Source organism: Quercus robur, chromosome 2 (genome assembly GCF_932294415.1).
Source record: "Quercus robur chromosome 2, dhQueRobu3.1, whole genome shotgun sequence".
NCBI lineage: Eukaryota > Viridiplantae > Streptophyta > Magnoliopsida > Fagales > Fagaceae > Quercus > Quercus robur.
The window spans coordinates 51,199,429-51,225,758 of record NC_065535.1 but is presented as its reverse complement, the minus strand read 5'-3'; the positions used below and the strand labels follow the sequence as shown (position 1 = coordinate 51,225,758).

General features: G+C 35.7%; 1 non-coding gene and 1 pseudogene across 1 annotated transcript; one reads left to right on the top strand and one right to left on the bottom strand.

Moving 5' to 3' along the window:
- Positions 1-13,475: 13,475 nt before the first annotated feature.
- LOC126716287 (small nucleolar RNA R71) lies at positions 13,476-13,582 on the bottom strand. The gene has a single exon (XR_007652090.1). It is a non-coding gene; the product is annotated as a small nucleolar RNA R71 (small nucleolar RNA).
- A 694-nt stretch (positions 13,583-14,276) lies between these two features.
- On the top strand, positions 14,277-23,853 carry LOC126700171 (uncharacterized; annotated as a pseudogene).
- The last annotated feature ends 2,477 nt before the right edge of the window (positions 23,854-26,330 follow it).

Here is a 26,330-nt window from a genome sequence, read left to right as displayed (position 1 = left end):
AAAGCAAGACCATATCATAGATGCGTGGGCATTTCTAATGCATGAAAAACCTTTTACTTACTTTGCAGCAACTTAGTACCAATGGCATTTATGTGTGAGCATGTGAATGCATGTTCATATCATCATACTAGGGAAAATAATAAACAAACCCTAATTCTTACATATGATAGCAAACCAAGAAACTAAACATGTGAAACAGAGACTTTGGAAGCATAAAAATATGGAAAAGAAGCTAAACAAAACAAACATGTGAAAGTAGAAGCAAAACAAACAAAAACAAAAACTAGGGTATCTGGGTAGCGATTTGCACACACAAGCTTGGTATCTGGGTAGCGATTTGCACACGCAAGAACAAGCTTGCGTGTGCATAATCAAGCATGCGTGCGTAGGCAAGATTATGTGTACGCAAGTTCTTGCCTAGAAACCCTAAATACATAACCAAGCCTAAAACACTAAATCTGACACCTTAACATGCATTTTAAACATACAAACCCAAACTAGAATAGCATATTAAAACATATTATAAAAAACAAATAAATCAAATAGAAAGATTTAAAAGCAGAAAATGAAAGAAAGGAAAAAGAAAAGTTTATACTAGATATCTCGGAGATTCTGGCATTTTACCCTTAATTTAAAAAAAAAAATTGGCAATATGCCCCTGTTTGCAAACTATATAGGAGCGTGCCCCTGTTTTGATACTTGATTATCCTAAAATCGAGTTCAATTAAATACTCGATTTGTAGAAAATCGAGTTATGCCCGATCAAACTTAAAAAAAAAATATTAAAAAAAAAAATTTCCATGGAACTCGAGTTTCAGGAAATCGAGTTCCATCCAAAATTTTTTTTTATAAGTGCCCTTGCCCCATATTTAGGGAGCCCTATAGTGGCGTTTCTAAGCCCTATAGTGACGTTTTAAAACCCTATAGCGGCATTTTCCTACAAATTTTTTTATGAGTGTAATTGGCCCATATTCAGGGTGCCCTATAGTGGCGTTTTTAAGCCCTATAGTGACGTTTTAAGACCTTATAGCGGCATTTTCATGTAAATTTTTTTTACCAAGTGTAATCGCCCTGTTCTGGGTGGCCTATAGTGGCGTTTTTAGGCCCTATAGTGACGTTTTAGAGCCCTATAGCGGCGTTTTTCTGCAAAAATTTTTTATAGTCCCATACCAGCTTCAAGTGGCCCTATAGTGGCGTTTTTAAGCCCTATAGAGACGTTTTAGATCCCTGTAGCGGCGTTTTGGAACTCAACTTCCCTAAAATCGAGTTCCATGCTTTTTTTATTTTATTTTATTTTTTATTTTTTATTTTTTTAGTATAACTTGATTTTCTACGAATAGAGTATTTCATTGAAACTCGATTTTAAGGTAATCGAGTATTGAAACAGGGGCATATCCCTATATAGTTTCGAAATAGGGGCATATTGCTAAATTTTTTAAAAATTAAGGGCAAAAGGCTAGAATCTCCTAGATACCTCACACAGAAGCTTTCCAAGCTTGATTTTAACCATTCCCCTCTGTCAAATCTATTCACGAACCAAGAAGAAAGTGATTAGCAACACTAAACTAAAAGGATTGGGGTTAGAAAAGGTCCCAATCAAACAAAATTGACTTGAGGGTGTTTTGTAAAAAACTCCCTTTTGATTCACTATTTTCTAGTGAATCTTCTATTTTATTTTATTTTTTCCGTGGGATTTCTATCTGTTTTGAAAATGTACCATGTAAGGTTTTATATAGTGGAAAAAGGGAGTTTGGAACGATTCCTAGACAATGTGGGATTCATTTCAAACCTCAGCCATTATTGTAGAAAACTTTCCTTTTTTATGCTTTTGAAACCCTAGCTGCGTACGCAAAAGTGTGCCTTTGTACGCATGCTTTAGCCCACATACATAGGCTGCTGCCTATATACGTGGTTTGAGGGTCTCTTTGGTTATTTATTTGCAAAAATAGATTTTTTTTCTCATTTAAAGAGTTATATTTTCCATTTTAAAACTCCTCAGTCAATTTGATATTTGATTGGGCTCTAAACTGGCCTTGGGCCTTAAAGTTCGGGCATCATAAGTGATAGACCACAAATTGAATGACCCCTTGTGATAGAAATTAATTAATTAATTAGTCAAGTTGTTAATTAATCAATTTATCATGCAAACGTGTGGTAGCACAAACAAATCACCAATAAACTAATTAAGCAGCGGAAAATAAATAACATGGTGATTTGTTTACGAATGGGGAAAACCTAACGGCAAAAACCCCATTGTTCTCATTTTTAACATTATTAGCAGGAGGAACAAAAACAGTAGTACTAGAAGAAGCAGTATTAGAGGAAGAAAGTCCATACCCTAAACTTGTTCGATCTGAAGCAGATTTCTGAAAGCTTAGCATCTCATCCAGCTTTGCGCTTGAAGTCCTTTCCAGTTGAGCTCTAACTTGACATAGCTCTGCTTCAAGCTTCTTGGTCTTCTCAGCCAAGAAATTGTTCTCAAAACCTCAGCACCCCAATAGTCTGATTAGCCTCATCAAACATTGTGGAAAGCTCCTCATGGTCAAGTTCCACATCACTGAGTTTCTTGGTGGTTAGCCTATATAGTTTCTCATGCTTCTCAGAAAGCTTGTACAGTTTCTCATAGGCTGTATGGATGTCATCTTGATCATCCATTTTCTCAAATTTGGATTCCACCAGTTCCTCTTCTTTAACCACATTTTCAACAATCCCATTAGTAGGATTGACCGTGGCAGTGAAGGCATTTAAGATTTCGTCATCCTCATTGTCGGAATCATCCTCAGGGTCAGTGTTGCTCAAGGTAACAACAAGTGCCTTGCTCTTCCCAATGCTCTTGAGGTATGTAGGACACTCATGTTTCATGTGACTGAAACCTTGACACCCAAAGCACTTAGGTCCTGAGGGAACAGTGTACTGACCACCTTCCTTAGCATCCTTCTTCCCTTTGTCTTGGCCTTTAAACTGAGAAGAACTAGATTGCTTGCGGTCCTTGTCGAAACCCTTTCCATTGGCGTTCTTCATAAACTTTTTAAACTGCCTGGTGATGTAGGACTTCATCTTTGAATCTTCATCATCAGAAGATTCATCTGTTTTGCTGCTCTTGGCCTTCAGTGCCACACTCTTGCTTTTACCCGACTTACCTATTCTTTGTCAACCTTAGCTCGTAAGTCTGCAAGTTTCCAACTAGCTCAGTCAGAGGAATCTTGTCAATATCCTTTGATTCCTCTATTGCCGTAATCTTGGCATGAAATCTCTCAGGCAGAGATCTAAGCACTTTCCTCACAATCTTGGGTTTCGGAATGGTTTCCCCAAGATTGAAGGCTGAGTTCACTATGTCCTTTAGCTTGGCATAGAACTCATTGAAAGACTCATCCTCCTCCATCTTTATCTCTTCAAAGCTTGTAGTGAGCCTTTGAAGTTTTGAGTCTTTGACAGGCTTAGTACCTTCATAGGTTGTCTAGAAAATGGTCCAAGCCTTCTTGGCAGTTTCAGTTGAGGATATCTTCTTGAACTCCTCATTGGTGACAGCACTGAACAATGCATTCAATGCTCTGCTGTTGAAGTTTGCCGCCTTAATCTTGGCGTCATCCCAGTCGGCTGGCACTTCTGTAGGCTTAGTCCAGCCTATCTCCACAGCTTGCCACACTTTCTCATCTAAAGACTGCAAGAAAGCTCTTATGCGTACTTTCCAGTATGCATAGTTAGTGCCATCAAATAATCAAATAAAGGAGGTATGATTAATGACTGTCCTCTATCCATGACAAACAGGGGTCAATGGATCAACACAGCAAAGATTAAACCCTAATCAGAGTGCGCCTGCTCTGATACCACTTGATAGGCCACAAACTGAATGACCTCTTGTGATAGAAATTAATTAATTAATTAGTCAAGTTGTTAATTAATCAATTTATCATGCAAACGCATGGTAGTACAAACAAATCACCAATAAACTAATTAAGTAGCGGAAAATAAATAATACGGTGATTTGTTTACGAATGGGGAAAACCTAACGACAAAAACCCCACCGGGTGATTTTCAAGTCACCACTCCCGAAACTCCACTATTATCACAACAAGCGGTTACAAGTAAAGGAATCCAAGTACCTTACCAACCAACAGTTGAACCCTTACCCCAATACCCAATTGGACTTATTCTGTAATGACAGTTCCCCTTCCAGATGCACGATTCCCAGTACGTGACTAACCAATTGCGCGGATCCCAGTACGCGACTTCAATTACCAACTAAGAAGGTTGTTGGTTGCAAAGTTTTTCAGTTCATCCACAACAACTTCTTTAAGAGAAAGAGATGAACTAGGGCAAGAACTTCATCTCCGGTCACAATTTGCTTGAATAGAGTTTGCTCAAAGCTTGTGCAACTTGTGAATACTTTGATGGCCCTTAAACTGATCCTTTTATATGTCTAGGGTTAGGAGAAAAGAAAGCCCAAAGAACATTCACGGATCCTAAGAAAATCAGATTGAAATTCTGAAAATCTTAAACCTCGACAGATAGCAGGTGTCGAGCAGGTGTCGAGCACACCGAATGTAGAACAGCTTCCTTAAGCTCGATAGATGCAACTATCGAGCTTTAATGATTTTGCACTCTAAACTTGTTTTCTTGAACAGACTTGAAGACTTCAATACTTGATCTTGAAACAAGGTTTCTTGAAGTATTTAAAAACATTCTAAATCTACCCAAATACAAGTAAAGTGCGTTTTGTCAAAGGATAAGTCAATTACATAAAATCATGACATATGTTCTTAACATGTGAAACACATATGTCCTAACAATAAGGGAACGAGAGCCTAAGTTATAAGGGGTACAAAATGCGGTGTCTATAGCACCCCACAATGTTTGTCTAAGTATAGTCATTTGTTTTCGTAAAATCTTAATTTAAGGACATTGGCAATTAAAAATCAAGCTATTGGCATTAGATTTTGGGGCTTTAATGAAATTGGGAGTTAAGGTTTGGTTTTGGAAAGGGTGTGGTCTCGATTGATACTTCCTTCGTGTGTTTGGAATTGTTTGCAAATTTCCATGGCGAAAATTTGACAGCATTTTTCCTTATTTTGGTGACGGAAATTCGGCAGTGCTTTGCCTTAGGGGCGTTGATAGGCTAAGAATGTATTGACTCCTTGTGATAAGTTAACCAATTAATTTAGCCAAGTTAATTAATTAATTCAATTAACATGCAAAATGCGTGGTAGCATAAACAAATCACCAATTAACTAAATGCAGTGGAAATTAAATTGACACGGTGATTTGTTTACGAATGGGGAAAACCTACATGGCAAAAACCCCACTAGGTGATTTTAAGGTCACCACTCTCGAGATTCCACTATTATCAAATCAAGCGGTTACAAGTAAAGGAATCCCAGTACCTTATACCAACTTCTAGTTGAACCCTTACCCTAATACCCAATTGGACTTGTTCTGTAGTGACAATCTCTCCTTTTGAAATCCATGGCTCCCAGAATGTGACTAACCAATAGATGCACGGATCCCAGTACGTGACTTATTCACCAACTTGAGAAAGATGTTGGCTGCAAATTTCTTCAGTTCATCACACGATAAAGATCACGAAGCTCCTTGGTTAGAAAACCCTAAGGTGTACAAACATAGCAGCTTCTTCTGGAGAAAGTTGAACTAGGGAAAATTCTATCTCTGGTCACAATTTGCATGAACACAACTTTGCTTCACACTTGCGCGCCCTTTGACGGCCCTTAAAATAATCCTTATATATGTTTTGGGTTGTGAGAAAAGAAAGCCTAAACATGAACTCACAGATGGATGCAAAACAGAACTGAAAATCTGTTTTTCATAAATCTCAACAAATAGGGTATCTATCAAGCTAGCTATCAAGCTTCGGGCTTCAACAGCTTTTTAAACCTCGATAGATACTAGCTATCGAGTTTTAGAATCCAGCACTTCTTCACTTGTTTCTTGGACAGATTTGCATGGCTTTAACATTTGAACTTAAAGCCTTATTTCTTGAAACATTAAACACATCCTAGATTTACCCAATTACAAGTAAAGTGTGTTTTGTCAAAAGATTAGCCAATTACATAAAATATTCACATATGTTCCTAACATGATTCACATATATCCCAACAGGCGTCATAGCACACAGAACACTATCCTCACCAAGCTTTCGCTGTGAGAGTACGACAGTAGGGATGCCCCATTTTCACGGCGAAAATCCTGCAAAGTTTTGCAATTGGTGTGCTATGGCTCACTGGCAGGGTTTCACACCTGTGTATACAGCGCATGCCAACATGCTCATGCTAGGACGAGCCAGAGCCCTTCAAAGCATCAAGCATATTGATGTGTGTTTCATACATGGGGAAACCAATGTCACTTGGTGACATGGATCGGGACGGTTACACCGCGATGATTGTGCACACAATATGGCATGAATATGCACATACAACAATTGCCTTGGGCACATACACACACTGCAAGGTCAAGAGCACTCATGGCTAGAGATGGTCCCTCACATAGCCATGAGGGTCCATCATACAAAGTGCACAATCACCCATATACAAGCGTAATAAATATACATACATCATGCATAATGCTATCACACAAAGTAGGAAATTAAAACAGAAATTGCTGACGTCCTAAGCATATGGCCTAGCAAGGTATAGGAAATGTAAAACAAACATTGCCATACCCAGGGAACGTGGCCCAAGCAAGGTGCAGGAAAAGATAAAGGTACATGGAGAGGAGAAACCCTAATACATTGCCCTAGAGAAGAGGCTAAGAGAGATGAGAAAGATGTAACCACTCGAGGAGGCTAGGCCTCCTAATCTACTGAACATTGCTCTTTATGGGCTTGCGTCTCCTTGCTTGCATCCTTGCCCTTATTGCTTGCGCCTAGGAGGTTGTGCCCTCACTCCAAGCATCCTTGCTTCAAGCGTGTACATGTAAAGAAAAAGGAAACAAGCTAGGGGCGGCTCTACCCTTTGTTCAGGGGGTTCAAATGAACCCCCTGACTTAATTTATATATATATATATATATATATATATTTATAATATTTTTTTTGTTAGTTTAATAATTTAATTTATTCTTAAAAATATTATTGCACACCCTAACTTAAATCTTATACACCCTTATTACAAGTATTTCCAACTCTAAGAATAGGAGTAAGTGTTTGTAAACCGTAAGTGTTACTCTTTATTATAAATTTATATTATATGTGTGTGTGTGTGTGTCTAATATTAATTGTGTGCATTACTTTTTTTTTATAATTACATTTGTGTGAATAATGATGTGAGTGGATATTTGTGTGTACAGTATAAATATAATATAATTTTATATAATTTAATAATTAGGAAATAGAGAGGGTTTATTACATGTGTGTGTATTGTCATCATGTTATAATAACTTTTTGTTATAATATCAAAAAAATTCAAGAAGAAAAATTAGTGATTGTTCTAGCATTTAATTGGTTAAGTAGACACGTAGTGTATTATTTTATGTATGAATGAGTGTGGTTGTATGCATCAATAATTAATACAGAACCAATGAGTTTAGTTTATTCATTTAGTTTAAAATATTTTTATAAAAACAATGAAAAATTAATAGATAATAACAACGGCATAAAAATAAAAATGTTAGACAAACTTAACAAAATAAAATGGTCATAGCTACCCACATTGGCAATAAATACTTATAATGAACTATCACGTAACAATTCAAAATTAGAAAACTTGTAGAAGGAAATTGTAAAAATTCATTTTTTTTTTGGTCGATAACCTGATATATTCAAGTTCTCTTTTTATTAATTTTTTTTTTTTAATTTAAGTTTCTTAATGACCCCCCTAAAAAAAATTCTTGGAGTTGCCACTAAAACAAGCCAGCAAACAAACAAGAAACAACAAGAAGGAAAGCATGCTAGAGCACAAACTATCAAAGAGAGCCAAACAGGGGCAAACAACATGTTATCAAACAAAAGAGGGTGTCCTAGGAGGAAAAATGTAGGTTTGGATTAGATGTCCATAGTTCCATTAGATTGGAGTATGGATGATACACAGACTCATGCATGAACATGTAGGCAAGTGTGCAAAAATGCAAAGAAGTAAAGAAATCCAAACGAGTGGCACAAAGCAAGCAAGGCAAACATAACATTACCGCACGAAGTGGAGAAAGGTGTTCTTCAAGCACACCAACATCACAGAGATGTGCCTCACAAACAGTCACATCCAAACAAGTTTCAAGAGGGACGGAGGCAATCACGCAAGCAAGTGGCCCCAAAGACCAATAACCACAAACCCACGGAGGGAAAAAGCATGGCAAAGCCTAGATCTAGACAGGCAAACATGGATATAAAGCATAGAAGCAAATAGGCACACACATGCATAAAAGAAATGATCCAAACCCTTTGATATAGGCCTAGGTGTATGGATGTAGGCCTAGACCACAAGATCTTGATCTACACCCTACCTAAAGGGCCAAAACATAAGAAAAAGGCACAATAAGAGATGAAAGGCTTTAGAAGCACATGGCATAGCAACTAACATGTAGATCTAGACACATGAACATGGCATGGAGCACACAAAGATATAGATTAAAGCATAAGCATGCTAAAAGGCACCTAGACACATGGATTTAAGCACAAACACGATATTTAGGCATATCCTTAACCAAGAAGGCTAGGCCAATATCATCAAAGCAGTAAAACATGACAGAAAGAAATAAGACATGCTAGAAAAGCTATTAAACATGCTAGGACGCAAGATAAAGCAAAGATATAATATAAAAAAGCAAATAAACATGTTATGAAGAAAGATAAAGCAAAGGGTGTAGATTATAGCTAAAAAGCTACATCTACACCCTTAGAATCTCAAATCCAAGGTCCTAAGACCAAGGAGAGGAAAAAGTGTGCAAGAACACTACCTCTTGATTGTTGAGAAAAGAGAGGAATCAAAGGTTTTTTGTGTTTAGGAGAGAATTTAGAAAGGAAAAGAGAGAGAAATGCTCCAAATGGCCAGAATCGGTTTTTTTTGTTTTTTTTTTTTTTCTTTTTTGTTGGGTTTGAGGAGGGTCTGGGGGTCTTTATAATGAAAATATGACCTTTCGGTTGGGGATGGCGGCCCTTTAGTGGCCACCGGGTCCAATGGTGACATCAACAATCCAAGCTTCTTCCCTAGTTCAACTTTAGATGCGTATTTGAAGGCCTTTCCGACCACTGATTAAGTTGATATTGGTGTCCTTGAAAGCTCTAGATGTCTAGTTTCCAAAACACTAAAGAAATTTAAATTTGGATGGTCGGATAAAAAATTATAACCTTTGGAAGTGAGCTGAAGCACTTTGTATGGTTTCCAGAATATCTCAACCGTTTTAACTACGATTTCGATCCATGAATAGTCATTGGAAAAGGAATTATATAATCTTCGCAATGACTCCAGTCTCAAACCATTTTGATGGTCGATCAAAATTAGACTTTTTGGAACCCTCGGAAGTCAACCTAGGGTCAAACTTAGTCAAAGTTGACGAAAATCATTGAGAAGCTTGGGTTTGATATAGAAACATGAATGTTAGGACATATGTGAATCATGTTAGGAACACATGTCAATATAGAATTGGCTAATCCTTTGACAAAACGCACTTTACTTGTAATTGGGTAGATCTAGGATGTGTTTAATATTTCAAGGAACAAGGTTTCAAGTTTAAGTGTTAAAACCATACAAGTCTATCCAAGAATCAAGTGAAGAAGTGCTGGATTTTAAAGCTCGATAGTTAGTATCTATCGAGGTTTAAAAGACTATTTAAGCTCGATGCTCAACAGCTGCTCGATAGATAGGGTATCTGTCGAGGTTTAAAAAAATCAGTTTTTCAAATCTGATTTCACTCCAATCGGTTTGTAGATGTTTGGGCTTTCTTTTCTCACAACCCTAAACATATATAAGGATTGTTTTAAGGGCCGTTACAGCTGATGCAACTCAATGCAAAAGTTTTTCACAAGCATATTGTGAATTGGAGACATATGCCCTAGTTTATCTTTTTATTTAAGAAGCTACTATGTTTATACACCGTAAGGTTTTGTAACCAGGAGCTTTGAGATATTTATCATGTTGATGAATTGAAGAACTTTGCAGCCAACATCTTTCTCAAGTTGGTGAGTAAGCCGCGTACTGGGATTCACACATCGAATTGGTTAGTCACGTACTGGGAGATATGCATTGAAAATGAGAGATTGTCATTATAGAACAAGTCCAATTGGGTATTTGAGTAAGAGTTCAACTGTAGATTAATATAAGATACTAGGATTCTTTTATTTGTAACCACTTGTTGTGATAATAGTGAATTCTCGGGAGTGGTGACCTTAAAATCACTCGGTGGGGTTTTTGCCATGTAGGTTTTCTCCATTCGTAAACAAATCATCTTGTCAATTTATTTTCCGCTGTATTTTAATTTAGTTGGTGATTTGTTTGTGCTACCACGCTTATTACATGCTAATTGAATTAATTAATTAACTTGGCTAATTAATTGGTTAATTCATCACAAGGGGTCAATACATTCTTGGCCTATCAATGAAAAATGTTGTTTTGGGATGATTTTGACCGACTTTGACTTTCGGTTGATCGTGGGCATTTTGGTCAATTTGACCTAAAATGACATTTTGAGTGCTCCAATGCCTGAACAGGTTGTGCCACGTCAATCTAGATGTTTCCGCGGTCCTATGAAAGAAAGTTAATATTTTTGGAATTTTCGAGGTCTGACATGCAAATCTAGGGCGGATAAAATATGGTATCTACAGGTGCCCCTTCTTTATTTGACATCTTGATTGCAAGGAGAGGTGTTGGATAAAGAACGTAATTCTACATTTTTTTGCCCCAAAATTGCGTGCAACGACTACTGCTCATGGGCCGAGATTGGTCTTACTCTAGTGAAGATTGAGTTGTTGCAGTTGGTCTAAGAAAAATTTATTCTGGCTTGGCTCTTTGGTATCGGGCGAAAACTTCCTCTCTTTTTTATTTTTTTTTTATTTTTATTTTTTTAATCAACGGTCAACCAATCAATGCTGTCTGGCAGCCATTATATGTGCGCTAGGCAAACCCGGCAGCCAATAAAGGTGCGCCGGGCTGCCTAGGCCATATGGTGGCCTATAAATGGGCCCTAAAGCCTCATTTTAACCATTTTGACTTCATTTCTCTGAATTCTCCCTTGTAAAAAAATTCTCTGGAGCTTGTCATGGTCTGGTGGGTCTAGCTTTTAGCTTCAGTTTGTCGCTTTAGCTTTCTGTTTAGCACTTGAGGTTAGTGTCTATTTTCTTTCTCTTTATTTTTATTTTTTGCAAATATGTTAGTAGCAATGCAACTAGGAAAGCATGCTATTATTTATTTTATTTTTGGTATTTTTGCATATATATATATATATATATTTTTTTAATCATTTATGCCATGATGATGTTGGAAAATATTTTTTTTGTTCATATGTTTATAGGTGATAATAGCTTAATTTTGCACATTTATATCATTATTAGAAAGCATTATCATACTTATTTTGAGTTAATTCATGCATTTTATAATTGGTTTTGGAATAATGCTAAATAATCAATTTTGTGCTTAATTGAATTTTAATGCATGAATTTGTCTTTTGTAGGATAATGAAATTAAATAAGTGGATTTGTGCAAAGAAGAAAGCTAATGGACTTTAATTTTGCAAGGGCCATGATGAAGTCAAAGAAGGCCAACCCAATTAAATTCAAGTCCAATTGGAGGAAGAAATCAAAGGAAATTTGCACCTAATCCAAGTCCAATTCGGATTGGGATTCAAGCCTGTGCACCAGTTAGTATTTGGTGCATAACTTTCAGCTCCGATGTCCAATTGAGATGATTCAAGTTGGGCTGTAAAGATAACTTAAAGGGCTACAAATTTTTAGTTTACTAAAATTCATAATTTTGAAGCTAAATGGGCCAAAAACGTCGGTTAATTGAAGCCTAAAAACCTGGGATTTCGTCCAAACGGGAATTCAACTTGTAATAGGATTCCTTGACCTATTTATAGGCTCTTTAGGGAAAAATTCAGGTAAGAGCTGCTATAGAACATAATTTTAGGTTTTCTTAAAGTTTCTTTACAGTTTTTAGAGTTTTATTTGTGTTATGGCTTGCTAGAAGCCTTGCTAAGGCAAGGGGTGAAACTCAACCGTTTATTGGTATGTTCTTAACAATTATTTATTGGTTTTAATGCTTATATTTTTATGTTTTTGATTTTTTTACTCATCTAGAAAATTGTTTAGTTTTGTATAATTCTTTGATTTATCGTAGACTCCGGGCACGTTAAATGCTTAGTATTCCCTGCGAACTAATTCACTACTTTTGTTTTGCCTAAAATCAATCAATTGCATGAAACTACCTTAGACAATTAATTCTCAAGTTTTTATTGTTAAATCATCCAACTAAAATCATCCTTCATATGAATTTTAGTTGAGTTATAAAATAAATATTGTCAAGACTACCAATAGATGTGTTGTGTGTGGATCCTCAAACCTTAGCACCTTAATATATAGTTATTTTCACTCAATTTAAATTACTTTCACTAAACTATTAAAAATCTCTTCAATTAAACTTTATTATTTTAGTTTTATTGTCTTGTGATTTGCTAATCAATTCCCTTTTCCCTGTGGATTTGACCTCGGACTTACCGAGTTATTACTTCGTGACAATCCTGCATTTAGGAGCATTATTTAAGTCGCAGCAAGTTTTTGACGCCGTTGCCGGGGATTAGGTGATTAGAAAAGCGTTCTACTTTGTTGGAGAGGTTTTCGGCATTAAATTTCTTCACATATTTGGTAATATCTCTCCAATTCTTTTCTTTTTAAGTAGTTTAGTTTTCTTTTAGAGTTTTTCTTTTTATTTTTACTTCTCTTTATTGTTAAAGGTTTTTGTTTTATTTTATTTTCTTTTTCGTTTTCTTTCTTGCTTTACTATTGCATGCGTGTTTGGTGTTGTGATAGTGATAATCGCTTGGTTAGAATTGAGTCTAATAATTTTTTTGGCAATTTATCTGATTCTTTCACACATTCTCACACACTTAATATCATGGCGGACTTAGAGAGTAATCATCGTGATAAGAATAATTTAAATAATGAAAACTTCCATCCTGACCAACCCATTAGAACTCTCAGGGATTATTTGCAACCTACTAGGAGTAGTGCACCATCATGCATCATTTTTCCAACTAATGCAAATAATTTTAATTTTAAGCCCGGTATGATTTCATTACTTCCTAAATTTCATGGCTTAGATTTTGAAAATCCTTACCTACACTTTAAGGAATTTGAGGAGGTATGTTCTACCTTCCATGACCAATCATGTAATGAAGAGACCATTAGGTTGAAATTGTTCCCTTTTTCTCTTAAAGACAAGGAAAAACTTGGCTTAATTCTTTGAGACCTAGATCAATTGGTACTTGGCAAGAGATGCAAATTGAATTTTTAAAGAAATTTTTTCCAATTCATAGGACTAATGCACTTAAAAGACAAATAATGAATTTTTCACAAAAAGATAATGAGACATTTTATCAATGTTGGGAAAGATTTAAAGATTTTCTTAATGCTTGTCTACATCATGGCTATGAAACTTGGCGTATAATTATTTTTTTCTATAAAAGTTTAACTCCAAAGATGCGCCAATTCGTAGAGATGATGTGCAATGGAGAATTTTTGAATAAAGATCCTGATGAGGCTTTTGATTATTTTGATCTCTTAGCTGAGAATGCCCAATCTTGGGATACCACTGATACCTCGGATAGGTCTAGAGCATCCACCAACCCCTCTGGGGGTGGTAAGTACCAACTTAGGGAAGATGATAACCTTAGTGCTAGGGTGGCTAGTCTAACTAGGAAGCTTGAAGCCATGGAATTAAGGAAGGTCAATGGAATTAATACTGTGCCTAAAATTGATGAAGTTTGTAGAATTTGTGAGACCATGGAACACCCTACCAATGAATGCCCTACAATTCTAGCTTTTAAAGAGGTGTTGCATGATCAAGAAAATGCTATGAACATGGTGAAAAAATCATACCCTTCCCCCTATTCAGAGAAATACAATTCAGGGTAGAGGAGTCACCAAAATTTTAGTTGGAGGAATGATAATGTGGTTGCACCTCCTACACATGATTCTTCAAATTTTGTTCCCTATAATCCCTCTCCAAAGAAGAGTCTTGAGGACACTTTGCAACAATTCATGCAAACTCAATCCACCATTAATAATCAAAACTCACAAGCCATAAATGACATTAGGAGCACTCTTACTAAATTGACCACATCCATGAGCACAATAGAAAAGGGTAAGTTTCCATCTCAACCACAACCAAACCCCCAAGGTCAATTTTGTGTTGATGATTGTAGTTCCTTTGAAAATAAAGTGAGTCAAGTTAAATCTGTAACTACTCTTCATAGTGGAAAAATCATTGAAAAAGATATTCCTAAAAGCAATACACTTGATGAGTCTTCCAAAATAAAGAGTATTGATGAGGTCCTTGAGTTTAAATCTAATGAAATTGAAAGGTGTCCTATCCTTACTCCTTTTCCCGAAAGGTTGATTTCCCCTCAAAAAGTGAATCAAAATTTTGAAATCCTTGAAGTGCTTAAGCAAGTTAAAGTGAACATTCCTCTTTTGGATGCCATAAAGCAAATTCCATCTTATGCTAAATTTTTGAAAGATTTGTGCATTGTTAAGCGTAAGCTTAATGTACATAAGAAGGCATTTTTTACTGAACAAGTTAGTGCAATCATTCAAAACAAAAGACCTCCAAAGTTTAAAGATTTAGGTTTTCCTACTATTTCATGTGTGATTGGTAATTCAAAGATAGAGAAAGCTTTGCTTGATCTTGGGGCAAGTGTGAATCTTTTGCCATATTCAGTGTATGAGCAATTAGGTCTAGGTGAGTTAAAACCCACTTCCATAATTTTACAACTTGCCGATCAATTTGTGATTGTTCCAAAGGGTGTTGTTGAGGATGTTTTGGTTCAAGTGGACAAATTTTATTTTCTTGTTGAATTTATTATTTTGGACATGCATCCTGTTTCTAATGTTGATTCTCAAATATTTGTGATTTTAGGACTCCCATTTCTTGCAACTTCTAATGCATTGATAAATTGTAGAAGTGGAGTCTTAAAATTGTCTTTTGGCAATATGACCCTTGAGCTTAATATTTTTAATACTTGTAAGCAAACTAGGGATGAAGAGGATGTGCATGAAGTTAACTTGATTGAAACAATTGTTCAAGACCAAACATTAGAAACTTGTTTAGTCAATTCATGTGATTTTAACTTTGATGAGAATTCTGAAATTGCATACATTCATTGTCTCTTGGAATCTGCACAGGAATTGGAAGCGAACAATTGGAAATTGAAATATGAGTAGTTGCTACCTTGTGAGATAAAGTTGTTCTCATCTAGTGAGCAAGTACCTAAATGGAAGTTGAAACCTTGGCCAAATGATCTCAAGTATGCTTTTCTAGGAACCGATGAGACTTTTCCTATGGTAATATCTTCTGAACTTGATTCCTTGCAAGAATGTAAGTTATTAAATGTTTTGAGAAAACATAAGGGTGTCATAGGGAGGAACATGGCTAACATAAAAGGACTTAGTCCATTAATTTGTACTCATAGGATTTATTTAAAGGACAATGACAAACCATCTAGGGAGACTAAATTTTTTTTGGAAAAGACAGTTAACCCAAATCGTAAAAATTGGTCTTTAAGGTTGAATGATGCACTTTGGGCGTACCACACTGCCTATTAAAATATTCTTGGTATGTCTCCGTATAGACTTGTTTATGGTAAAGCTTGTCACTTGCTTGTGGAATTGGAACATAAATCATATTGGGTAATAAAGATGTTTAACTTTAACTTAGACAAGACTAGTTCATTGAGAAAATTGCAATTGAATGAGTTGGAAGAAATTCGGCATGATGCATATGAGAATTCTAGGATTTCTAAAGAAAGAATGAAGGTTTTTCATGACAAACAAATTTTAAGGAAATCTTTTGAACCGTCTCAAAAAGTTCTTTTGTATAATTCTAGGTTACATTTGTTCCCTGGAAATTTGAGATCTAGATGGATTGGACCTTTCATTGTTAAAAATGTGTTCCCCCATGGCGCCATAGAAATTGAAAATCCTAAGAATGGTAACATATTTAAGGTGAATTAGACAATGTCTTAAGCCATTTCTGGAGAATTTTTCACAAGAGGAGGAATCCATTAATTTGGAGGATCCCATTTATCAAGACTTGCCAAGCAATTAGCATTAGTATTTGTGTTGTAGTTTAGATTGTGTGTGTGTGTGTGTGTGTTTTTTTTTTTTTTTTTTTTTTTTTTTTTTTTTTTATAATTATTTTTAAAAAATTTTTATTTATTTTTATTATTTTTGTTGTTTTGTTTTCTAACCCCTTTTGTAGGTGTTAAAGTTTTTTTTTTTGTTCATTTATGTTCGTCTCTTCAAGGTACTCTCTGTAATCTCTACTCTTTATTGTTTTTCCTTATTATCATTGAGGACAATGTAAGTTTTAGGTTGGGGGGAGGAACTTGAGATGATTTGCATTTGGTTTTATTTTATGTTATTTTTTTTTTCTTTTGGGTTGTTTTTAATGATTTTTGTTTTTAGTCCAATTTTCAAAAAAAAAAAAAAAAAAAAAAAAAAAGAAGAAGTGTTGCTTTAGCAAGAGTTTTAAGTCAAAGTTCTTTATACTACTTCTATCTAAACAATTCCACTGTTTTTCATGCTCAACTAGTATGCACATGCACTTTACCCAAATGAACATGTTTCTTGGTTGAGAGATAGAGATGACTTTGAAAATCTTGAAAATAAAATGTAGAGACTATAACCCAAGTGAGTTCTTGAGCCATTCATTTTTTATTTTAGGGTTATTTTCTTTTGACCTCATTTTTCATTTGGAAGCACATAAGTTTTTTGTTGCTTAGTCTCATTATTCTTTGAATTGGTTGAATGCTAAGAATTCATCAAATTTTATGCCACACCTAAATATGTTAAAGTCATGGATTTTGAAGAACTATAACAATCCTTAAGAGATGATTTTAGGCCATCTTTGTTAATTTTGAGCCTTTATTATTTTCTTTCTTGATACATTACCGCTAGTCACCCATTTGAGCCTATTATTTTAGCCGTTCTTTCTCAAACCCTTTCCTAAGGTGTTCCAAGAATGAATGCAATCAAATTGTTTGATTACGATAAATTTGTGGTGAAATAGTTGGAAGAAAAGGAGGACTCACTCAAAAAAAAAAAAAGAAAGAAAAAAGATTCATAAATAGAAAAGGAAAAATGTTGAAAAAAAAGGGGAATGTAAAAGAGGAAGAAATAGAGAATGAATTTGTTGATGAAATTTTGAAGAAAAAGAAAAAAAGTGAAAGTGCAATATTCAAGAAACTTGAGAGAATAAATTAATTGTCATATATTCAAAAGAAGTTGTCTCTCTAATTATTCTTGGGAACACTTTTTATTTTTACCTATACCTTTTGTTCTAAATTCCTCCTCTTTACCCTACATTACGTACCAATGAAAGCCCTATTTGATCTTAAGGAAGGTATGGTTTGGATCTTGACATGACTAATCAATGTGTGTGGTGTAATATTCTTAGTGTTTGGCATCCTTTCATGAGACTATAAATATCCTTTATTTTGCTTCACCGTTCTTCATCTTATTTATATGTGAGATATTAGTCTTTGTTCTATATTATTCTGCTCACATATGTTTGAGAGTGTTACACCCTTTTCGGAGTGATTTTATTTGTTGAGTGTTAACAACTGTGAGATTTGAGTTGAAGTATAACTTTGGATAGAAATTCAAGCCATATTTTATCTTAAGACTGAGGTTGTGTTTGTGTTGTCTAAACTATTCACACACTAAGTATTGATGGCATGTGGAATATCTTTGGTGGTTGTTAGTGTTTTGATCTTTGATTAACAATTTCTACCAAAGTAATAATTTTTTTTGTTATTTTGTGTCTTTGTCTCAAGTCGCTTAAATTGCTAGGGACTAGCAATGAGCTGGTTGGGGAGCGTCATAAGCATACTTGCATGCTTTCACACGCACATACATGTAGGCACGAAGGTTCACATTCATATATATATATATGTGTGTGTGTGTGTGTGAATTGCATACATGTATAATTACATATATAGACACCTGTCCATGCAAGTAAAACTTAATTTTAGGTAGCATAGATGAAAATGCAAATGTTGGATGCCACTAAAACAACAAAAATTGAGGAGAAAAACCTAGGAAAACATAAAAAATGATGTAGGATGACCGGAGATTTTGGGTATTGAAAATGTGAGGACAAAGAAATTTTGAATGAGAATAATTTTGAAAAATGTAGGATTAAACAGTCGCTGTCGAATCTAAATTATGATGAGACTAAATGGTCGCTATTGAATCTGAATCTTGAAAAGGTGGTTAGGATTAAACGATTTCTGCCAAATCTGAATCCCAATGAAACTAATGGTCACTGCTGAATCTGAATCTCGAAAAGTTGGATAGGATTAAAGGTTCCCTGTCGTATCTAAATCCCAATGAGACTAAACGGTTGCTGCCAAATCTGAATCTTGAAGAGGCAGATAGGATTAAACAGTCGCTGCTAATTCTGAATCCTGAAGAGGCGGATAGGATTAAACGATCGCTACCGAATCTGAATCCCAATGAAACTAAACGGTCACTATTGAATCTGAATCTCGAAAATGTGGATAGGATTAAATGGTTGCTGTCAAATCTAAATCCCGATGAGACTAAATGGCCGCTACTGAATTCTGAATCTCTAAAAGGTGGATAGGATTAAATGGTTGCTGCTGAATCTGAATCTCAATGAGACTAAACAGTTGTTGCCAAATTTGAATCTCGAAGAGGCGAATAGGATTAAACGGTCACTGTTGAATTTGAATCTTGAAAAGGTGGATAGGATTAAACGGTCATTGTTGAATCTTAATCCTGAAGAGGTGGATAGGATTAAATAGTTGTTGCCGAATTTGTATCTCGATGAAACTAAACGGTCGCTGCCAAATTTGAATCCTAAAAAGGTGGATAGGATTAAACAGTTGATGCTGAATTTGAATCTCGATAAGACTAAACGGTCTTTGTTGAATTTGAACCTCGAAAAGGTGGACATGATTAAATGATCGCTGCTGAATTTGAATCCCGAAGAGGCAAATAAGATTAAATGGTCGCTACCGAATTTGAATCCTGATGAGACTAAACGGTTGTTGCCAAATCCGAATCCCAAGGGAGGTATTTTGAAAACCTTGATATTTTAAGATAAAAAAGGAGGGATTAAACGGTCGCTGCTGAGTTTGAATCCCATGTGAGGTATTTTGAAAACCTTGATATTTTGAGATAAAAAAGGTAGGAGTACACGGCCACTACCGAATTTGAATCCCAAGAGAGGCATTTTGAAAACCTTGATATTTTGAGAAAACATTACATTTTGGTATGATCATGCATGGTACGTTTTAGGTAGTAGGGTTAGACATACTTGTTTGCTTGCATTGCCATTTAATTTGGGCTTACTGATTAAATCTGAATTTGTCTTTGTAGATTATGTCTCAACGGTCGAGGTCTAGTGGGGATCGCGAGAAGGCTCCTATTATTGCTTTATCCTGAAGGGATTCGTCTGGTAGTGATGATGACACCATTTCAGCTAGTTTGTAGGTGTACCGGACCCTTCAGAGGTGTTTTGATTGAGGAGGTGATGATATTGCGCCCTTTAGGGGTATGCACATAGCACATCACATTAGGAGTCGATGTTCAGTAGAGATGGCCAGTGCCTTATCTTAGTTTCATACTAGTTCAGGTGGAGGTTCTTCACAGTTCCCTTAGACCAAGGAGGGAGAATGCCTAGGGGGCGACAAGTTTGGAGATGAGCTCATGTTTGACGTAGATGCAAATTTGGAGGCTGATGATGCAGCTAGGCTAGGCTCAGCGCCCCTAAGCATAGTAGTCGTAGACCGGGGTTTCCACCTTGTTAGGCTGGATCAGAGGCCTATACTGGAGAGATAGATGACAATATCGAGGACACTCATCTGCAATAAGATTTGAAGAGGCATCCTTCCGCTCAAGTGTGGAAGGGTTAGGTATGCTTCTCTTCCCTTCTGTTTATCAGTTTGGTACATATATTATGTGTGCTGATGGATAGCTTTTCTTTGATCTTGAACATAGGGTGCTGAGAGGGTTTGCGATCGAAGGGCATGGTCTTTGTTTTCCCTCCATTTGTTCCATGCATCTACTGATGCGTGCTATCCTGCCTTTCTAATGGAGTAGGGATTCGAGGCCTTCCTTAGTATTCCACCTTTGTCCATGAGGCATGGTCTAGTGTAGACACCTGATTTTGCACCCATGATTTAATCAAGGAGAATGACTTGAGTGATCATCAATGCACCCCAAAAATCATGATTGTATTACATGCATCAATTTGTTCTTGCATTACATACGTCAATTTGTTTTGCATTACATGCATTAACTCATTCATTACATTTCATAAAAATGATCTTGAGATTCTAACGGTTGCAATGGTATGTTTGGTTTCCAAATCGGACTACAGAATTGAAAGATATCGCATAATCAAGTTTGCACAGTAAGCGTGCATTGTGTCTAGGTAGAGTCGACCACACACGATTAATTTAAATTAATTTTGATTGGTTAAAAAATTAAAATTAATTAAATAATTTTGTGATTGGTTGATAATTATTGTTTAAAATAGGATTGCATGCATAGGAATAAAAGGGATGATTGGATAACAATAAAATTGTGGATAATCTGAACTTTATCAAGATTTATTTTAAAGAATTATTTACAAGATAATTGTTCTTGAAAAAGTCTAAATTATCCAGGAAAGAGATAAGAATCATAGACTAAGGATGAAAACACGTCTAGGTATAAGGATTGGATAAAAAAACCCTAGAAAGAGAATCCAAAATGCACGCGAACACCGAAGAACGTTCGACACTTTAAAAGTGCCGAATTGCCTCCTTTTGGGCTTTGGCCCAACTCCCTTCGGGTGACGATAAGGCACATCCTTTTCGATCTTTTTGTAGAAGGATGAGTCTTGATTTGCGTTCTAATTGTCCATGTTTTTTTTGTTTTTGTTTTTGTTTTTGTTTTTGTTTTTGTTTTTTTGTTTTTTTGTTTTTTTGTTTTTTTTTTTTTTACGCTTTGAGAGGCATATGTTTTGAGGCTGTCAAATTGCTAATATTTGTTGATCCGCTCTGAGATTTGCTACTTAAATTAGGGTTTTTAGGTTTCAAAGATAATTGAATAAATTTCTTTAAACCCTAAAGCATCCTCTCAAGAACAAGGGGTGCTCATGCAAGATGTTGTTTTCAATCATCCTATCCTTTTTTAGGCTTCTTGTTTATGATGATGAATGTTATTCTTTATCCATAAATTATTAATCATTGTTTTGTTAAAGCATGATCTTGTTTTTTATACCACTTCTATGATCTTTTTCTTGATTCCAATAATTTGCATGTGAACAATTATTTTTCTTAATCAAAAAATGGATCTGCATCTTTCTTAGATGTAGATCTAAATTTTTCTTAGTCAAAAACGGATCTGTATCTTTCTTACATGTAAATCTGATTTTTTATTAAAATAAAAACAAATCTGTGTTTTTCTTAGATGTAGATCTAAATTTTTTCTCAATAAAAAACATATCTGAATTTTTCTTAACATAAAAATAGATTTGCATCTTTCTTAGATATAGATTTGAATTTTTTTTCTCAATCAAAAAACAAATCTGAATTTTTCTCAAATTAGAAACTGACGATTTTTCTTTACATATGCAGATTTTGAAATAAAGAAAAAGATTAAACATGATTGTGGTTGTGAAACTCTCTTCTTAAAAAAGATTAATGCATGTTGCATAAATTTATATTATAAGTGAAACTTTCTTCTTAAAAAATATTTTTCATTTTTTTTAAAAAAATATAAAAAACAGATCTGATTTTTCTGTTATCAAAAACCATTTTTTGTTATCATAAAATCTTTTAGAAACCAAAAAAATCATTTTTTTTAGTTCTTAAAAACAAATCTGATATTTTTCAAATCAAAAGACTTTATTTTATGCAATAAACACAGATCTAAATTTTTATCTCCAAAAGTCACTTTTTTCTACATACTACAAAAAAGATCTGGTATTTTGACAAATCAAAATCAATTTTTTACCAACCAAAACAGATCTGATTCTTTTTAAAAGAAGAGACTTCATTCATAAATAAATTTGTGTGATTTAATTTTTGTTTCACATGTTCAACATATCATTCATGACATGCATAAAATGGTACATTGGTCATAAGAGTCTAGAATACCAGACTCTATCTGGGAGGAATGAGTGCCTAACATCTTCTTATTCTGTAACCTAGCCTTCGGGTTTAGGTCTTTGGATAAGTAGATCTAGCCTTGTCTTTATTTTATTTTGGGTAGAATGTAACTAGGACAAAAAGCCATGTAATTATTTGGTAGTTTGTAACTAGGACCCAAAGCCATGTAATTTTTCAAATTTTCAAATATATACTTTTTTATTCAATCAATGAAGAGAACAATTCAGTCATGTATTTATTTATTTTCTTATTTTTTTTGTATAAAAAATAAGTGGCGACTCCATACCACTTACCAAAAAGAGAGGTGCCCTAAAAGGTACCCAAATCTCTTTTTTGAGGGTTACTTTTGAGATCTCTCACAGTGGCGACTCCGCTGGGGATGTCGAGGGCTAAGCTTCGTATTAGACTTAAGTGACCAAATGTGTACCCTTGTTTTTGCATGGTCTTGTGTGATATTGTTGTTTGTTTGTTTATTTATGTTTGATGAGATGTTGTATAATATTTTGGTGTATGACATTTTGTTGTTTGTATTGTTTGTTAAAATCTTTCCTTAACTGTCATAGTGTGTGCCATCCAAACAAATATGTATGCACCCCTTTTCAACAACTTGTGGTGGTAGTAACCACAGATCACCGGCCTTCATTAGATTTAGGTACCTAGTGGTGAACTCACCAACTTATAGCCTAAAGTCACTGGATCATTTCCTGTTGACTGTAAGGGACAAACCATGCTGTTCGAACCAACGTAATATTCAATACATTACAAGTTAGGAGGTGTAATGTCCTAGCTGTGGGAAACAATGAAACAACAAACCCACCCTACAACATAATGACTTAAATGTTTTCCATATCGAACTACTGTTTTATTGTTATTGACCTTTATAAGTGAAAAAATTGTTTATTACTAATATATATTGGTTCTACCTATTTAGTTTATTTTGGCTAACTAAAGTGGTTATTATTTCATTTAATGATTACAGTGTTATAGTTAAATGTTTTATACTACCCTTAGGTCGGTCCTGGTTAAAATTGCATTGCATGTTATGTGTATTTGTTTTGGTTGATTGATGGATGTGGATGGGGTCTTAGCTTTGATTAACCTGACCAACCCATTAGGGAAGAGTCCGGTCAAGATATGAAGGAAGGCTACAAGGAGAACCAAAGCCCTACACTCAAGCTAGTAGCTCTAGTTCCAAGCCTATCACTCCCATCATAATACTGAAGCCTTCAAGCATAGAAGAAACTCCATTACTGCAACATCACAACCTTATCTCTGACCTCCAAGACAGTTCAAGCCACAAGAAGTTTGGAGCTCCTAGCGGTATGGCGGAAGAAGGAGAACACCCAAACACAAAGAAACCTATGAACACCCAAGAGCTACTAAACACCATGGTAGTTAGTCAGATTCAACTGAGGGAAGACATGAACTGTATGATGCAACAGTTTCAAAATTCGAAGAGTAATCAAGAGGAGGACAAGACTGATTATGATCCACCGGCTGTAGAGAAGATTAACTAGAGGATGAATAAAATGGAGGAGATGATTAGGAGATCCTATAAGATGGAGGACCTTATGGACTATGATTCCCTCTCTCTCTTCCCTGATGTGAGGCTACCTCCCAAGTTCAAGATGCCAACCTTGGACAAGTTTAATGGGACCAGCTACCCGAAGTCACATTTGAAGATGTATATGAGGGCTATGTAGCCCTTAGGTGAGACCGAAGTAGTACTTGCTTAAATGTTCCAAAACACACTAACTAGAGTCGCTCTTAGGTGATTCCTCAATTTGGAAGATGCAAGGGCAAGAAATTGGGAGGACATCTGCGAGAGTATCACAAACAATACAAGTACAATATAGAAGTGGACATCACAAGGAGAGACCTCAAGACCACTAAGCAAGAACTGAAAGAATCCTTCTCTACTTTCATTACCAAGTGGAGAGCCAAGGCAGCACAGAAGATGAGTAGACTGAGTGAGGAGGAACAGTTAGCCATGGTTGTAAAGAATTTATTGCCTGTATACCACAAGTATTTGTTTGCACAATACTTTCCTAATTTTAAAGCTTTGATTGTTGTGGGAACCCTAATTGAGGATGCAATAAACAATGGAACTATAAAGAAAGATGACCCACCAAGGTTTAAAAAGAATGTAGGATCTAATTTTAAGCCTATAGAAATTTTCAACATCCATAAAAATGATCCTTATCAATTGATTGCACCCATTGCACCTGTGCAAGTACCATAAGTACCCAGACCTAAAAGGGAATTTCATGAGTTATACATGCCCATGAGCCAAGTATATGACAAGCTAAAAGCAAAAGGGTTACTAAAACTCATAGATCCAAGACCAATTCCGAACCCCTTGCCCTTAAGGTTTAATGTGAATAAAAGATGTGCTTACCACCAAGGCCTTAGTCATGAAACTAACCATTGTTTCACCCTTTGTCATGTAATTCAGGACCTAATAGATAACAAGGTGATTGCATCGCCTACAAGGCCTAGCATCACTAACAATCCATTGCCCAATCATAATTTTGGGAAAGGACCAAGGATTAATTGCTTGTTGACCGAAGAAGAAAATAAGGAAGACCCATCCGACTTGATTTATGAAGTACCCGAATGCTTCACGATGACATGGGAAGAATTAATGGGTAGGACATCTACCACCACCACAGGATATGACGTATGGAATGAAATACCAGAACTCGAGAACAACCAAATATCCATAAATGGGTGGAGACACTTCGAACCCCAATCCAACTTAATACCTATAAATGGGGGGAGACACTTCAAACCCTATGTAAATAGCGAAACACACATAGGTGGGGGGAATCACTTTAAATCCCAAGATATCGATCCCAGATCCAACCAATATTGCCCATATAACAAGGGGGGAGACATTTCACACCCCCACATTTAGAGACTGACAACCCAGTGGAAGCCTTGAATAGATCCACCCAAAAAAACACTTGCTGAAGAGGATGAAGTCCTTAAGCAATTACAAAAGACTCAAGCCAACATATCCTTACGGGGTTTACTTATGGCCTCATACAAACACCGAAAAAATCTGGTAGACCTTCTCAACCAAATTCAAGTCCCCACAACCACAACCTCTCAGGATCTAGATGCTATGATTGGGTCCATAAATAGGGAACTCACCATTTCCTATTCTGACAAGGATCTAACCAAGAAGGGTAAGCACCACAACGACCCGTTTCATATCACTGTAGATTCCATGGGGAAGAGGATATCGATGGTTTTGATAGATGATGGAAGTGCTTTAAATGTATGTCTTTTGAAGTTTGCTAGCTACTTAGGCCTCAATATTGAAGACTTTGTGCTTACTGATCAACATGTGATGGCATACAACAATAGTAGAAGAGAAGTCTTGGGAACCATAACATTAGAACTTACCATCAGACTGATGGTTAAGAAAGTGGATTTTCAAGTCCTTAATATAGCCTCATGCTTCAACATGCTCCTTGGGCGACCATGGATCCATGACATAGAAGCTGTACCTTCTTCTCTATATCAAAAGGTTTGGTTTCCACATGAAGGGGCTATTTTGACCATATATGGGGACACTTTAACTATGACTAAACCTATTTACGGTATTGATTTTGAGAAAGAGCCGTTGACCTTGGATGGCTTTGAGATTGAGAGACTTGGCTTTGAAAAGAGAGAAGAAGGAGTGGAGAAGATCCCGATGGACTTTGCTTCTTATGGTAACAACAATGTGGTAGCAATGATGAGGAGAATGAACTATCTTCTAGGGATGAATTTGGGGAGGACTATGAAGAAACCTATTGTTCAAGTCTCGATGATTCTTACCGCCACACCACCTTTTAGGCTAGGCTATAAGCCCATTGATGATGATTTGTTAGAGATAGAAATGACAAAGATGGCCTGAGCTAAAGCCAAAGCAAAAGGACTCCCTTGTCCTTCAGAACCTTTGAAGCCCTATACTTCTACATTGAACGGAAAGTTTGTCAAAGCT